This window comes from Sparus aurata, chromosome 9, assembly GCF_900880675.1.
Source record: "Sparus aurata chromosome 9, fSpaAur1.1, whole genome shotgun sequence".
In the NCBI taxonomy this organism is placed as follows: domain Eukaryota; kingdom Metazoa; phylum Chordata; class Actinopteri; order Spariformes; family Sparidae; genus Sparus; species Sparus aurata.
In genome coordinates, this window is record NC_044195.1 from 24,414,335 (window position 1) to 24,430,160 (window position 15,826).

Here is a 15,826-nt window from a genome sequence, read left to right on the forward strand (position 1 = left end):
CTGCGTGCCAACATTTTTATATGCAACACCGATGGTTATTTTTGAGGCAACATCGTCTAGCTGTGTTTGCAGCAACAAAACTAAACCAAAAACTTGGTATTTTAAGCCAAACCGTGATGTTTTTATGAACCTCACTAGGTGGTTTTAATGACTAAAACTTGCCAGGAAGTGTTGTGACAGGAGTTACATTTAAAAATGTAACGCAAGAAAAAGAAAAAGTTGCAACAAAGAACAAAAGGTTAAGTTTATATTTTGCAAGGGGTTTTGCAAAAACATATTCATAAAAACACTTTCAGATGTAGACTGAGTAGACTAGGCCCACAAGTGTTTCAAAAAACCTTTTCATGCATTATAATATATTATGGTATGATGTGCAGCTTCCAGTTCATATATCACGGCCAGTGTTTTGGGAAAGAAGCATGGCGCTTCTTCTAACAGTCCCTGGTATAAATAAAAAAGATAAAAAACAGTATATGTATAACCTACAACAGAATTTTGAATGTCGAGGGTGTTTAGAAGAACAGTACATCCTGCAACTTGTCCCGTTCTGGCAGCGGGAGAGAGCAAACGATTCTTGGCAAAATGCGATGCTCAGTGTATGTTGTGCTCCCTAGTAGCTGATAATAGCCCGGTCCCTGTCATCTATTAGGCAATCCTATTAACCGAAACTCAAACATCATGCTTCATCATTAGGCCATTACAACTCCGATGTAATCTTGGCTTATGAATTAAATTACCTGTGTCCTACATGACTTTAATAGACTCTGAGCGGGGGTTTATGCCGGCAGTGGGGCTAACGTTGATAGGAAATGAGTCATTCCTGGGGGATTGCAAATGAAACATCCTCAACGTTTAAAGTCACATAGCAAGGCATGGCAGGGCATTTCATCCTTTAATGAGAGGAAGGAACGATTTGATGACTAAGCAGCAGAGTGCAGACTTGATCGTAAGGTGTTGCTATATTTTTTTGCGAAAAAAACAAAACAAACCCCAATTACCGTATTACTGGAGGTCGTTCAGGACACCGCATTAACGTAGATCAGTGTAAACATAATAAGTCCGGGAAGGTCACCTTAGCTTTACATACATTTTAGTTACAGACACTGAGAATTATTTTTTTTTTTACTCGACATTTTTATCTAGAGAAATTCCATCGAGAGTTATTTGTATCTCACACGAAAAGGTGCCAGCAAAAAAAAAAAAAAAAAAATCCATCAACAAACTGCCTTCTCCAGGTGACATTACCGAGAGTTCAAGTAGAGGGCATGACAACTTACCCAGACAAAACAACACATCAAACAATCAAGAGAGCTGTGGTAACACTGAAGACGCTCCGCTGCCAAACGTCGAGGAGATATAAACAGCCTACAGGCAGCAGTTGATGAGCCTTTTTACCCAGGTTAAACGAGGCCTGGTACACAACATTTGTTTTTCACCTGCCGCTCTTGTGTGGAAAACCTGCAGACATCTGTCTTGGCAAGAAAAAACAGATGTCTGTCGGCTTTATAAGATGTAAAAAATTCTGTAAAGCCTCTGGAGTTGCTGTTTTGATAGTCTGGAAGAGTTTGATCATTCTCCAAAAAGCACTGATACCGCCAGTACAGAATACTCTAAGCGAGAGGCACATGAGAAGACAAACTTTGAGGGAGTACATGATTTAACGACACTCTGTATGCATAATCTTACAAGATTATGTTAAGTAGAAGTGTTCGCTGAGATTTGGGATGAATCAGCAACCTCTACAGGATTGCAATTGTATAATACTTTGCACCCGGTGATTTAAAAGTGAACTGCACTCGCTGTATATGCCAACACTTTCTCACTACCAATAAATGCAATAAAGTAGCTAGGTCAGTGGCCTAAGGCTTCAAACTATGATTCTCTACCAACCCATCTAACGTCACTTTTTCACATGAGCTCCATGGCAGTGACAGACTGGTAATCTGGAATTTGGTCAGATGCCAGAGGGGCCGCCGGTCCTCGTGAGCCATTTGAGTCAGCCGGTCGACAAATCAATCTGAGAGCGGCCCCAAGATTGTTTCTCTCTGCCCCCTTTCATGCTTCAATAAAGTTCATACGCTAAATGAAAACCAAATCCTCCCATTGCTTCACACAAAACTCACATGCTATCTAATCAGGATTTGCATGCCACATACGAGTCTGTATATCACAGTCATGGTTACCTTTTACATTCACAAACTTTTATATCAGTCTGCATTGTTTTGTAGCGAAATGTCTTATTCAGATGTTCAAAAACATGCATGGTTTGAAATAAAACAAATCTACCTGCATTTTTTAAATTGATTATTTGTTTGCAAAAGTTAAAATGAAGCAATGCCTTCTGGGAATTTCAAGACTGAATCGAGTTGACCATCTGCGTGGTTGCTGGAAGTTGGAAGTTGACTGAGATTAAGATAGCAAAAAAATTAATCGAGACATCAAGCGACACAAGGGGGGGAGCGGAGAAAAAGAGAGAAATCTCAGAGAGCACTGTTGGCTGACGGTGAAAAATGCTGCAAACTGACTGATTTGTTTTTAAAATCAAGTGCAGCTTCAGCTAGCACTAGCGCTAATACTGCTAGCACTAATGTTAACGACACAGCTGAGCCAGCACACCAGGGAGAAAGAAAGGACAGTGGAATATGAGCAGGAGGAGGATGAAGAGGTAGACATGGATAACTGTGTGATGGTAAGACACGTTTTTATTATGGAGCGGCTGGCTCTAATGATTTATTGATTTGTTCTATGCATTGGGGTTGTGCATTGTTCTGGTGCAGGTGTTTATAGCATTGGAATTTACGTTCACCATCACCCCCCCCCCCCCCCCCCCGCTGCTGGTGGGCCGCTGGTGGGTGAAAATGCAAGGGCCATTTTTTGTTCCCAGTCCGTCATTGCTCCATGGTCAAGTTAGCAATAGACATAATGTGGTTAACTACACAACTTGGTTAGCTTTACAGCTTCAACTCCTTGGTTAGGTTTAAGCACATAAACTACTTGGTTAGGTTTAAGCACAACACTACTGCATGTGTACAAAAAAGAAGGAGAAAGTCTTTGGCGGTTGGACTCCATCATGATAAAGTAATATTTGGGGAGGTGTTGATGCAGAGAGTAAAATAGGAAACCCTCCCGATGGGGTCTAGACACTGGGGGTGGTGATAGAGGACGAAGGATCCTGGAGATCTGACGACGGGGGAGTCGATTCTGGTGAGTAGAACGTCGCCGCTGGATGAAGAGCTGGAGGAGGATGGGGTGGAGGAGGGAAATGAAAATGACAGCTGACAGCAGAGAGGACAGCGGTTTTAGGTTTGACAGAAAAGACATGACTGGCTGATGGTGTTGGAGGCAGAATCTGGTTAATTAAATGGAGAGAGAGTGCATGAAGAAACGCCCATGTCAGGTGAACGGAGGCAGCTGGGAGAGGAGAATGAAAAAATAGTCTTCCTGATTGAACTGAAGTTTAGGTTTAGGTCCAAATACTACCCGGTTGGTTTAGGCACAACACAACTTGGTTATGTTTAGGCCGAAAAAATACTACTGGGTTAAGTTCAGGAAAACATACATATGGAATCTTATGATTCTGCACAGATACACATAAACATCATACCTATGCAGGCAAACACTGTTAATAGTTACCCTAGGTTGTAGAGGCTAGCAGATAAAAACATTTTGTTTTGAAGTTGCTCTAGATAAAAAGGTAAAAAAAAATACCTAATGTAAAAAAGTACTGTAGAAAATATTTTGTGGGGTAGGGAGGTTGAGCTCGAGACTAAAACAAAGTGCAGTGGAGATGGATGTCTATCTTTTATGTCGTTTATGGCCTTCTGGTGAAAAATGAACAATGACACAAATGTCATCGGGTCCGTTTAGCTTCTAACCTTATTAAATAGACTCTCTTCTCACTATCTCAACATTTATATTCTGTAGTAAGGTGACGCTGAAGAGTGATGAAACCAACATCTTTCTATTTTGCATTGTATGGTCGAATAACCTTTCTTTAACAATGACTTAGAGTCCACCTTAGCGTTTGGCTTGGGTGGTCTGTCCAGTTAATACCAAGGCCCCCATTTTTGCTACAATGCCTCTGACAAAAGCTGGAACACCTCAATTGCCTTCACAAGGTGAGAATCATAAATGCTTATTTGGCACTGAAATTGTCTCACAGTGACAGCCTGACAACAATTCCGTTGTTTGTCAGCTCAGCGGGGGGCAGTGGTGTGGTGGAGACTCTTTGTCACAGACCTGTAAGAACTATCATTAAAACAGGCATCTGCACACACCAGCGCACACACACTCATGCAGGGTCCCTTTGTTGTGTGTATGTACTATGAGTGCAGTGATTCGTTTATAGAGGTCATGCCACATGTGGTTTGATCGCTGAGTTGTGACAATTCCCAGTAAATAACTCCACTGTCCCTCTCTCTGTTTTATGTCTGTGCATAGAGATTAGGCTCAAATGACAGAGTGTCTGTCCCACTGGTGAGCTCAGACTCGTTAAAACACATGGCCAGTGTTAAGTAGGGCCACGTCGGAAGAAAGGCACCCATCCATTGTGCCCATCACTTCAGGCCGGGGAAATGCGAGAGGATTATTAGACCAGTTAATGTCAGGTCTGTCCATGCCAGCAGTATTCTTCATTGGGCTCCATAGCGATGATCTGCAAAAGAGTATGTCGCGTTAACGGTTTACAGTTTCTACATTAACCCGAACAACTGACTCAACGACTACAGTAAACTGCCTCAGTAAAACCAAATATCTTTTATATCTACAGCGCAACCAGCATGAGTACCAAACATAATGTTAGCATGCCCGGATCACAGGTTCATTGAAAATACAAAAGGAGGCCGTGCACACTCACCCAGGTGTTTTCATTTATCATGGCTGATGAGATGTCTTCTTTGGTTGAAGCTGTGGAGAGCTTCCCTGTCAATTTGCGGTTGTGACTTAATTCTATACTTGCAGAATAAAGGTGTAAGCAGTTCTGCGCCAGCAGATGTAAACAAAACTAAAAAGAGGGCCTGCCTACACCCACACAATCCTCAGAAGAGGGCGAGAGCTGAAATAAATGATCCTAACATTTGGGGGTTTGCCAAGCTGGGACCAAACTTCTTCAAAGATACATTCAAAGATCTGAAGCTAAATATTGTTGGCACTCACTAATAACTTTCCCCTGGATGGGTGTGGTTTTGTAGGACGTACAGTAGCAGTGCACGCCTAGGCAAGCTCCGTGATCGCCCCGCCCGTGCTCTGATTGCATGTCATTTCTCATTGATTTGTGCATTTTAAGCCCGTCAGGAAAGTGATAATCTGCCATTTAAGATCGTTTGGGCTGTTATAGGAAAGTTATTCTGCTGGAAAGCCTTGAGGAAGTCAGGTGATGAGGTATGACAATGGACAAAGCCTGTTTTCACAGCAAGTCATGCTGAATGAAGGGATCTTTTATGGGACTTCCTTGCACACGACCGGAGTTAAGTCTCCCATCTGTGGTTAGATGTTTTATAATTTTTACTTTAAAACTAAGTGAATTTATTGGTTTACAGGTATTTAAAATAATATCTATTAGTTCTGGCAACAAAACTACTTGGTTAGGTTTAGGAAAAACCCGGTTTGGATTTCCGGTTTGGTAATAGGTCAACGCAAGCCAATGAGAACACATATAAAGCAAACAAGACTGTCTGATCCACGATGTAAGGGGCCAACCCCCAGCGAAACACCAGGGTTATGGAGTCCCATCAGCATTAAGTGCTTCGTTCAATGACACTTCAGCATCTCGACAGGAGCCAATTGAGCTGCCAACCCTGCGATTCATGGATGACCCAGTCTACCTGCTAAGCCACAGAGATCTAATCTACCTTTGACCTACGATCATGCACGATTGTAAACTCCTCTCGAATCTTTACAGTGTATCATGCTTGAGCTTCAAATAAAAAGACTGGTTGGCCCAAATTCTGCCGGGAGAAGAAGAACAAAAGAAAATATATAAAAGCTGTATGTACAAGGGTAAAAAAAAAAAGCTACAGACACATCTCAGAAGAACCACCACGCAGTCCACAGCCGACAGTGCAGGATCATTACAGTTATATAGTTTGCTGTGAAATATGCGAGCTGTGAGTTTGCTAATTAAAAACTTACAGCTGAGGGAAAACAAAACCTGGAAAATTATGGCCCAACAAATTCTCAAAATAGTGTTACCATCTCATTTATTCAATTTAAAGTTTTAATTGCCTCAGTAACATCCACACGGTGACTTTCGCTTAATAGTTTCCATTTATAATATTCGGTCAGTTCAGCAGATTCTGCATGAGCATCAATAAGGGAACTTCTCGGACACTGGGCCATTACGGGACAAATTGTCAGGAAAGATATATATTGTCTTTCGCATAACCCATTTATTAATCTATGGTTTTCTAACCAAGTGTCCCCCTTACAATAAATGGCGATGCTACGATGTGGCCTTGTGGGGGGACATGGCTCGAGCCATGGCGCGGGTTGCTGCTCGAGTGATGCATGCACATATCAGAGACGAGGGTGTACTGAGAGAGAGGCAGATTTTTCCACCTAAGTGCCTTCAGAGGTGCAAAAGGGGATGTGAAGGCCCTTGGCATCGGCTGGCGCGTCTAACGGACTGGAAACAAGGCTTTATATTCAGCAATTTATGATCTCAACGCAGGGAAAGGAGTGCAAAGGGGAGGAGAGGGGAGGGAGTACCGGCAGAGACCTTGGGAGGTGAAATGAAGGACGTCTTCCAAGACAAACTCTCATCAGCAGATGTCGATGAGAGATGCCAAGCTAACAGGAACAAATGGGATTGCTTCGATCTCCAGTTGACATGTTGTTTTAGAACGGCTTCATACGTTATGCATTTACTCCTTTCTTTCTTTCTTTCTCTCTGACGCCCGTCTCATATGTACGATTGCAAGAGAGCCCAGCAGCATGTCTCACTGGCAAGTAACCAGACAGATGGCAAATACATTGGGGCTATGAAAGCAATACCTTTGCGCTTTTTTTGGGGCAATCTCATAACAAGACAAAAACACATTTTCCTGTGGTCTAAGTGAAACTGCCAATGCGTCTCGACATTGAGCTGAAACCACAATTTCTCCATTTCTAACACCAGCAACAACAGTGTTTCAGTATCTCCCTCTTTACTGGTTCTAAACAGGTGAAAAGGAATAATTGAACCATCTTTGCTGAGACAAGACGGGAATAGATAGCGACAGGCACACACACACACACACACATGCACACACACACACACGAACTGAGCAGCAGCCAGTGATAAAAATATTTAGTGGTAGTATGACAAAATGCATTTGGCTAATTTCTCTTTCCTCCGCTCTCTCTGTGTTTCGTCTGCTGTCTCCCAGGTTTGCTGTTGGCAGAGTCTCCCTATCTCTCCAGGATGATTATGTTGGCAGGTACTGTGGTTATGAGACCAGGTGATTAATCCCCCAGGGAGGGGAAACGACATTAACCTGCCTCTCAGCATTTGCCACCACATCACCTTAGGAAAAACACACCAGTGCAACAGCCCACTGAATATCAGCCCATAAAGGTTGATTCACAAGCGCTGTGGCATTTTCCACAGAATCCTTAAACTAATTAAAACATTAGACCTTTAATTTAACTGAGCTGCCAGTGGTGATAAGACTTGCATGAGTGAGTGACAACTCCCATACTCCTCAAAACTTTGGGTCGTGCAGTTTATTTAGAATTAATTCAATAAAAATCCTTAGATAACTCTGTTTTCTTCACCCTCTGCCTCGCTCACTACATGATTTGCAGATGCAATTGCTTAGAAATAGCCGTGCGTCTTTTTGATCAGTGGATCGTTTGAACTGGAAGCAACCTTCTGACTATGAATGATCTCTGCTACCAGGGTGAAGAACAGTGCTATTCCCCTCATGGGAATGTCTTATATCATGGCCTTATCTGGTGCTGGAGCCCAGCTAGAGAAGGAAAAGGATTGTTAGGAAACATGGTTCAGATCTCCTAGCAGTAATGGGAGATCACTGACCTGTAAAAGACTGCCAGGGATAGAAAGGAACACCGGCACAATCTGTGTAGGTAGATATAAGGTAACCTCCGCAGTAAGTATGCCTTCCGGCACCTGCAGCACTTTAGATAGGAGTGGCCTTCGCAGTGATATATTCACTGTTAATTCACTTCCAGGAATCCTAGGTCCACTATCCGCTGTGTGCTAGTCTGCAGCTATTGCGTGTTAAAGATATAACCCTCAGGCATTTAAGGAGTGCTGGCCACCTGCAGAGCCGATACGTAATTAAAGTAGCTAAATGCCCTGAAGGTGGGGTAGCCCTGTTCGGCACCGTCCACTGGGTAGGACACAGTTCTGGATACTTCTCATGGAAAAGCTGAGGGTACCGGCATGGGTGCTGCTCTTTTTCAGACGTGGGGCACTTGATCAGGCATTGGTCGTACTAACCTGTGAGTCCCCATCCTTCAAGCCTTCTCATGTATCTCGCCTTTGAGACACTTGTCAAACTGTATTTTGCTTACTTCAATCTGGTTCAGCAAGCCATAAGGGCTCATTCCTTCACCCTCAAGTGTTTTTTTAACAAGTGGTCATAGGGAAACAGCACTTTGGGTAGGTTTAGGCTCAAAACTTCTTGGTTAGGTGTAGGGAAACATTATTCACTCTCGGATTCCCACTGGAAGAGAACCCCAGTCTCCTGGATGAAAGTCGTGCATGAGATCCTCCACTCAACCCTAACCTTATTAAGAGTTCGTTGCTCTCTACACTTGGCCGGGTTTAATTGTTGGTCTAATTGTTCTATATCACATTGGAGTAAGTGTAAAGCCTGGTCCATCTCTTACAGACGCTAAAGGGTACCTACTTGTTTGTATCTGAAACACCACCAAACGTGACAAAACGTTAGTGCGCGAGGCAACGGGAATGAGAATAAACCTCGAGCAGCATCTTTATGCAAAAAAACTACAATTTTCCTACAGCTTTTAATTTTCATTCTGTCATTTCAGATTCATCTCCGTCTGTCTTCTACCTGTCTGCCTGTCCCACCCAGCCTTCTGCCATTGGAATCCATCTGTCTTCCTCTCCGTTTGGTGCAGATGGAGCAACATGACAAGGGCAGGGGAGCCAATCCATTCCCACCTTGTCATCTGCAGGCATTTCGATCTGCCACACTGCTCTTCCATCTCGATTAGGGGGTGGCCTGCTGGCGGGAGACGAGTCAGTATATGTGTTATGTGCATATATGTGTGTGTCCGTGGGTGTGTGCTGGGGAGTGGGGGGAGGGGGGCACATGGTCTAAGGCTGATCTAGCCTGTACCGCAATGTCCCCTTCTTCTTCCTCCTCCTCCCTGTCATCCACCTGTCAAAGCCAAAGCCACTGTCATGGTGAGGATCTGAAGAACATCGGCACTTTACCTCAACAATGACAATTACTGTCCCCTGGAGATGGGAAGTGTCAGGTTACAACATCCAATCTCAGATGTGGCATTTCTGATAATTGATGAAATGGCATGATTTTCTTATTTATTTATTTATTTATTTATTTTTTATATAGATTGTTTTTTTTATAGATAGATCTTTTTACAGACTGGAGGATTAAATGCAGCATGTGCACTCTCACATACACACGAGACCCATGTGTCAATATTGTCCACCTCAAAAATAATGGATATAATACAGTATGTGGATTTGATCGATTGTGCTCTGGTTGTCTATATTGCAGCTCTTCACCCACCCGTGTACACGCGTAGACTTTTTCATCCTGTGAGATACATTGAACACTCTGCTGCATTTTTAACCCCTCCACACCCTCCTTTTCCCTCCAGTTTGTTTTTACTCTTGCGTAGGTATGAGGCTAAATCTAACGCATGATGTCAACCAATGCTTCTATTGTCTACTGTACTGTAATCTGATTTTGCAGGCGTATCTGGTGGTAAATGGCCTGCCAATTGTTTACATGTCCCTTTATTCGCTTTGCCTGGATATCGTCTTCCACTGAAGTGACATCAACTCATCTTTAGCTTTTACCAGAAAAAAAGCGACTCTCCATTTTTCTCTGTCTTTCCCTGAAGTCAGTGAAAATTATACCTGCATTTACTCACATTACGTTTTGAAATGTAAGACATTACATTGTGGTTTGTTTCGTGTGCATAACATCTTTCTAAATGTCCTAATTTTCCAGTGATGGCATAATTTGCTTCCTCTACTTTTATTTCATTTACAAGAAGATCAAAACTCTGCGCAGCCATGTATCCTAAAAGTGAAATGTTAAGGATTCAGCTGAATATTTGGAATATTATATTACATGTTCTTTATGATTCGAATTATTTTTTAAAACATTGCTCCTATTCATTTTAGTCTATACGTTCAATGTGATGGACATCCAACTTGGCTAATAATTGTGTTCTCCAAATTGTAAAAAGCCATTTTTTATATCATATTATATTAGTGATGTGTCACAAATTATTTTACATCATGTCAAACTCTGTGTTTTCATACTGTATTAAGTCATATATGATGGTCTATATGAATCTGAACTGATGCTGTATTCTGTCCTCTGACAAGTTATACTGTAAATTAAACCTTTACATTGATTGGTCTGTCCAAATAAAACATACAATGTTCATCACAGTGTACAAAAGACACATCGCTACTACATCACATCGCACGCACCTTCACCTTTAACTGTGTTTCATGAAGCCTCAGTTCACCCATAGCCTGGAGGATAAATGTTTATTTACAGCAATGAGCCTGTTTCTGTAGCTGATGTTTGTTTAATTCATTGTGTTGAATCCCTGTTGGAGCAGGCGTAGGGAGAGTATTACAGGGGCCCACGCACACACACACACACATACACTACCCGGCCTCGGCTTTGTTTGTTTGACTAAATGTGTTTGCTCTTCACTTCAGATGGACACGAAGCCTGCCGGTCCATCCAGGATACATCACCCCCTAGTTTACGGGCTTACGGGTGTCCTTCATGATGCACTGGTTGCATTAGAGCAGCGGGTTAGAATTATGCAGATTTGACAGGTCTTCATTCAAGACGCATAATTAAATTGCACAATACCAAATAGATCCCCCCTAAAAAAAGATACTGTGCATGAGCCTCTGTGTTCTTATATGATATACGGCTTAAGCATGTGCGATACTGCAGTAGGTCTAGAGTTACTATAGTGACACCAGTAGTTGCTTTGATCAGAAAGTATTTTTAAAGTATCAAAAAAAGGAAAGAAAAGTCTGTGGCCGTTGGGTCACCCTGGATTTATTTACTCTCTCTCTGACAGTTGACAAAGTAAGTAAACTGTCCAATCTGCTGCACACAGGATAGCTGTGCACTATCCTCCTGCAGAGTTGCTTCTGGCAGAGTACCTACACAGGCCAAGGGATGATATAAAAGCCTCATGACACTAGGGGGGGAAATGACCCTTGTCTGAAGTGCTTGCTTAAAAAGAGGAGGAGAGTCCAAAGCCACACACTGTTGATTGTGTGAAGCAGTGGCTCTCAGGAGAGGAGGGAAAAAAAAGGCTTGCTGCTTTTCAAACCAGCCATTTAACAAAAGTAGCGACTGATTTAAATGTGGGATACAAGAGGAATACAATTAATTAGCTGCAGGGATTGTAAACTAGCAGTCCTCAGGCTCCCGAGGCCCACGTCTAGAATAATAATAATCATTTATAATGAAACCGAGATCTGGGGGTTCAGTTTTAAGGCAATTTTTCTAATAAAGTCTTTTTCTCATTCAGGTCCTCCTCTGCAGGGACACTGTGACTAGAATTCACATCTGAAGAAAAGTAAGTGGACAGAGTTTAGTGGTGACTGGCAGCGTGTTGTGGCCTCCGCTTTCACATTCAGCCGCCACCGTCCCCATCATTAACTCCACACACAGGTCATTTGATGGCGGTGAAACGAAACAAAACATTTGGTCTTGATTGCTCCAGATTCTTTTATATTTACACTTACACACCGCCTGTTGATAGCATATTTCCTGCAGAGGCTAAGCGTGGCTTCCCTGGTTGGCTGGAGTTCCTGCCTCTCACACACCTGCAACCTATCTGATGGTCAGCAGCAGCTTAAATACTCCGGTTGTCTCTCCACTGGCTGCCAGACTGTTTCCACTCGTCGCCTTGATGTTTATGGCTAAACAACTCGTGCTGCTACTAGTGACTTTTTGCTCTTGTGGGTCTCTGTTTAATCTTATGACTAATCATTCCCAAAGCCTGTGCAACCGCCCAGCTCCAGCCTCCTGCACCTCTGCCACAAGACAAACTCCTCTGTGGATTCACCCAAGTCTCGCTCACCTGTGCCTCCACCTCAGCTACCTTCCGGTACTGTCAGCTCCAGCTACACCACCTGCTGTGCCTCTTGTCTGAGCCTGAGCCTGAGCCTTCATCTACAACCTGTTCTCCTGAGCGAACAGATAAATTCCTTTAAACCCTTCGCCTGTCTCGGTGTCCGCTTTCAGGTCCACAATACCGTCCTACAAATTGTAACAGGATTAAGTAGTTTCAATGGGAAGTCTGAGCTTATGAGAAAATGGGCGTACTTCTCACTTTCTTTTTTTTTTATGTCTTCCATAATACCGCCTGATATACTTTTTGAAATGATGATAAAATTGACAACAAAGCAGGGTACTCTTGAGAGCGTGGCTACCTTATGAATTTAAAGTTCTCACCCCCAACCTGTGGCATGTTATGACTTGCTACCAATGTTGGCAAGTGGTCGTGGTTTGGTCAGGTGTACTCATGAAAAACCCCACTTGATTAGGTTTGGGCAGAGAAACTACTCTGGTTTAGGAAAAAATGATAGTTTGGGTTATAATAACTTCATTGAGTTTGTAACGGTTATTAGGTAAAGTGGCGTTACTCATGCCACGTTACGTAAGTGATGCAACAAAAGTACAGCACCTTTGTGTAATGACATAAATTAAAGACAAATCACTCGTGATTCTTCTGACTTGCTCTTTATATGACACCACTAGTCACTGGCTCAACCCATTTCATCTTTGCGTCGGTTCTGAACATTTGCCAGTTGGTTGCTTCCACCACATGTATATTTCTCCTTGCCTGTAAGAGTCCAAATAATGTAGGTTAAAAAAGGTGAACAGCCTGGGATTTGTGGATGTGCAACACTAGGGCAGTGTGGCAGGATTAACAATTAAAAACTATGGAGCTCAACTGTAAATTAGAACCCAAATGACCCCAGGCACAATCTCATACAGTGCCCAAAAGGAACATTTAATCTCCAGATCTCTGATTGCCTAATTTTAGTCAGCAAGGCCACCGACCTCTGCATCAATCTTTCCGATTGGCTTAATGACGATGGTTTTGACCTCATTATCCTTGCCCCCCTGACCGCCTCGCTCCCCTCACCCATTTATCTCCTCCTACTCCTTTCCCACTCTCTCCTGGTGTGTATCAGGCTTTTGTTAAAAGTTGGATATTGCCCCGTCACGTCATCCTTGTATGGTATGATGGAGTTTCCTCTTTGACTGCAGCTGGTTCAAGTTTATACTGTGGGTAACTCTTGCTCTAATTACTCTGTTTAAATGCATTAAAGGGCTTTGTAATCATTTGTTTTAACTCAGAAGTTGAAGTGCTTTTGAAGTATTTCGCTCAGCAGATTAACTGTGTTCCCAGGCCGTTACTGGGGCCAAAAGCTTTTACTTTTTTTACTTTCAAAATTGTGACATGAATTTGGTCAAACAGTATCACTGCATCAGTAGTAGTATTGGCCTACAATGCCATATCAGTTGCATCTAATCCTTCATTTGTCCCCCCTCCTGGCAACACATAGTTTCCCTGCCGGTGGTTGGATTTCGCTCTCAAGGTTGTGACTGAGAGGCTGTTTGGGAGTTGTTGACTTACCGCTCCCTCTTACTCACTACGGTGAAGAATATCAAAGCACCGTTTATGACATCCCTTCAATTACAGTAATACCCAGAGAGTCCTCCAACAGCTTTATTGTGAGACAAACTCCACTTGATGTATTGACCAAGACAACCTGACACACTATACTATATTGAGGGTATTTGAGGAGACATTCGTCGATTTTCAATACTTAGGCCGACTTTACTGAAATTCTCCTTTTTATGTTGCTTCAGGCGACTGCTATGTGTAAGAGTTATTTTCATTGCACTGTAGGTCCAAGGCCCAATAACAAAACACCTGTTGCTCGTACCACTTGGCAGTACCGCGCCGTTCAGCATGTTGGGGTGTCCTGATTCTTGTCGGGATACAGGATTATGATCCTTTTCTTTATGACATGCGGAAAACTGATGCTGCTAGTTTGCGACGTTAGCTGGCTAGCATCTAACGCGTCACTGTAATTGTTTCTGCATGACAGACACACATTTTGACATATTACAACGTCGTATTCCCCTCTTTGATGGCATACGACATCCAAAATTCAAATGCAGTCCGGCAATGAAGTTCCTGCAATTGCTACCTATCCTAGAAGATAAGGGCAGTCCAGCAGGGGCTGCTAGTCTCCAGGTAAAGAAGCAGTGTAGTTTTTCATTAGATAACTGATAGAAAACACTAGGGTTATGCACACTGTGATTGGCCAGTTCAAATCAGTACTACAGCAGGTTGTTGCACCACTCAGCCCACATTTTTACATTTACATTTTTTTCCCGTATGTAACCATGCAAGATTACGCCAGGTCACCATTACATTACATTACACATACCGTTGCAGATGTATGTTGTATTTTGCATCTATTTTGCATCTGTTTTATAGTCGGTGTATCTCTAATATGGTCCTTATTTACTCACTGCCCTTGTTTTCCTTTCCTACTAATCTCTGACGTGTGTTGGTACTTTGCTCCCTCTGGCGTGATAATCTTAATAACATCCTGTAGTGTATGATTCAACATTATTTACAAAACCTTGTGCTGTGTGCATGTTTAGAGATTAGAAATAAAACCTGTGAGGTTTCTCCTTATGTGCGTGATGCAACCAGATTTCTAAATATGCAAGAATTTTAAAAAAGCTCCTGTAGTCTGAGCTCGGCTTTTTAGTTGGTATTTCTTCTTCAGCTGTGTTACTCTAACAGCGCCTATCTGAACCCTACACCCAGAGTAGCAACAATTAAGAAATGTTGAGATGAGATCCACTTCGCCTGAGGAGGTGGTGATTGTGTGAGAGGGTGTGAGTGTGTGTGTGTGTGTGTGTGTGGGAGAGACAAAGTAAATCCCCCATATGGCCTGTTCTCCTTAATCAGCGACGCCAACTAGAATATGAAGGTAAAAAAGGAAACGCTACTTTAAACAGGCTCGCGTACAGTACAGTTGGCTTGCTCCCGTGATGCTAATGAAGGTGATTCTGACTCTCAGAAAACCGGTTTTGCTTTGTTGTCATAATATCTTGCCATCAGGGATAGATGACTCACAGCTAACACACCGCTGCGGCATTATTACCGACATAGAGCAGCATCTGGTACCACTGAGATAAAACTTTACCAACAGCTATTCTGCACCGTCATCATATGGTTAATGTGCTTTTAATTTTTTATGTTTTTTTTATACTGAGGCAGCGCAACACCACCCACCTGACATTATGCGTTGCTGGTGCCATGAGGAAACCTCATCACTCCAGTTTTTTGGCGATTTACAAACTTAAAAGGATTAATTGGGCCCGTTCTGGCTGGCGAAACAGGGGGCCTCGGGCCGCGAGCGTGTTTTTGAACTGATGAACTCAAAACTGAATATTAGAGAGGGACTGAGAGTGAACATGAAGATAACACAGAAGTTCAGAAGTCATTGAAAGTGTAATGCGTCACCTTAAATGCACAGTATGTAATTTACGTCGCCCAGGGTCTCTCAATCAAACATATAGTC

At 42.7% G+C, this 15,826-nt stretch overlaps 1 long non-coding RNA gene across 2 annotated transcripts; it reads left to right on the top strand.

Moving 5' to 3' along the window:
- The first annotated feature begins 7,371 nt into the window (after window positions 1-7,371).
- Window positions 7,372-12,427, top strand: LOC115588448 (uncharacterized). 2 transcript variants are annotated; one of them, XR_003985358.1, is made up of 5 exons: window positions 7,372-7,415; window positions 8,995-9,205; window positions 10,898-10,996; window positions 11,734-11,781; window positions 12,207-12,427. It is a non-coding gene; the product is annotated as an uncharacterized LOC115588448 (long non-coding RNA). The 2 variants fall into 2 exon arrangements; XR_003985357.1 differs by lacking the exon at window positions 7,372-7,415 and having other exon boundaries at window positions 8,816-9,205.
- Window positions 12,428-15,826: the final 3,399 nt, after the last annotated feature.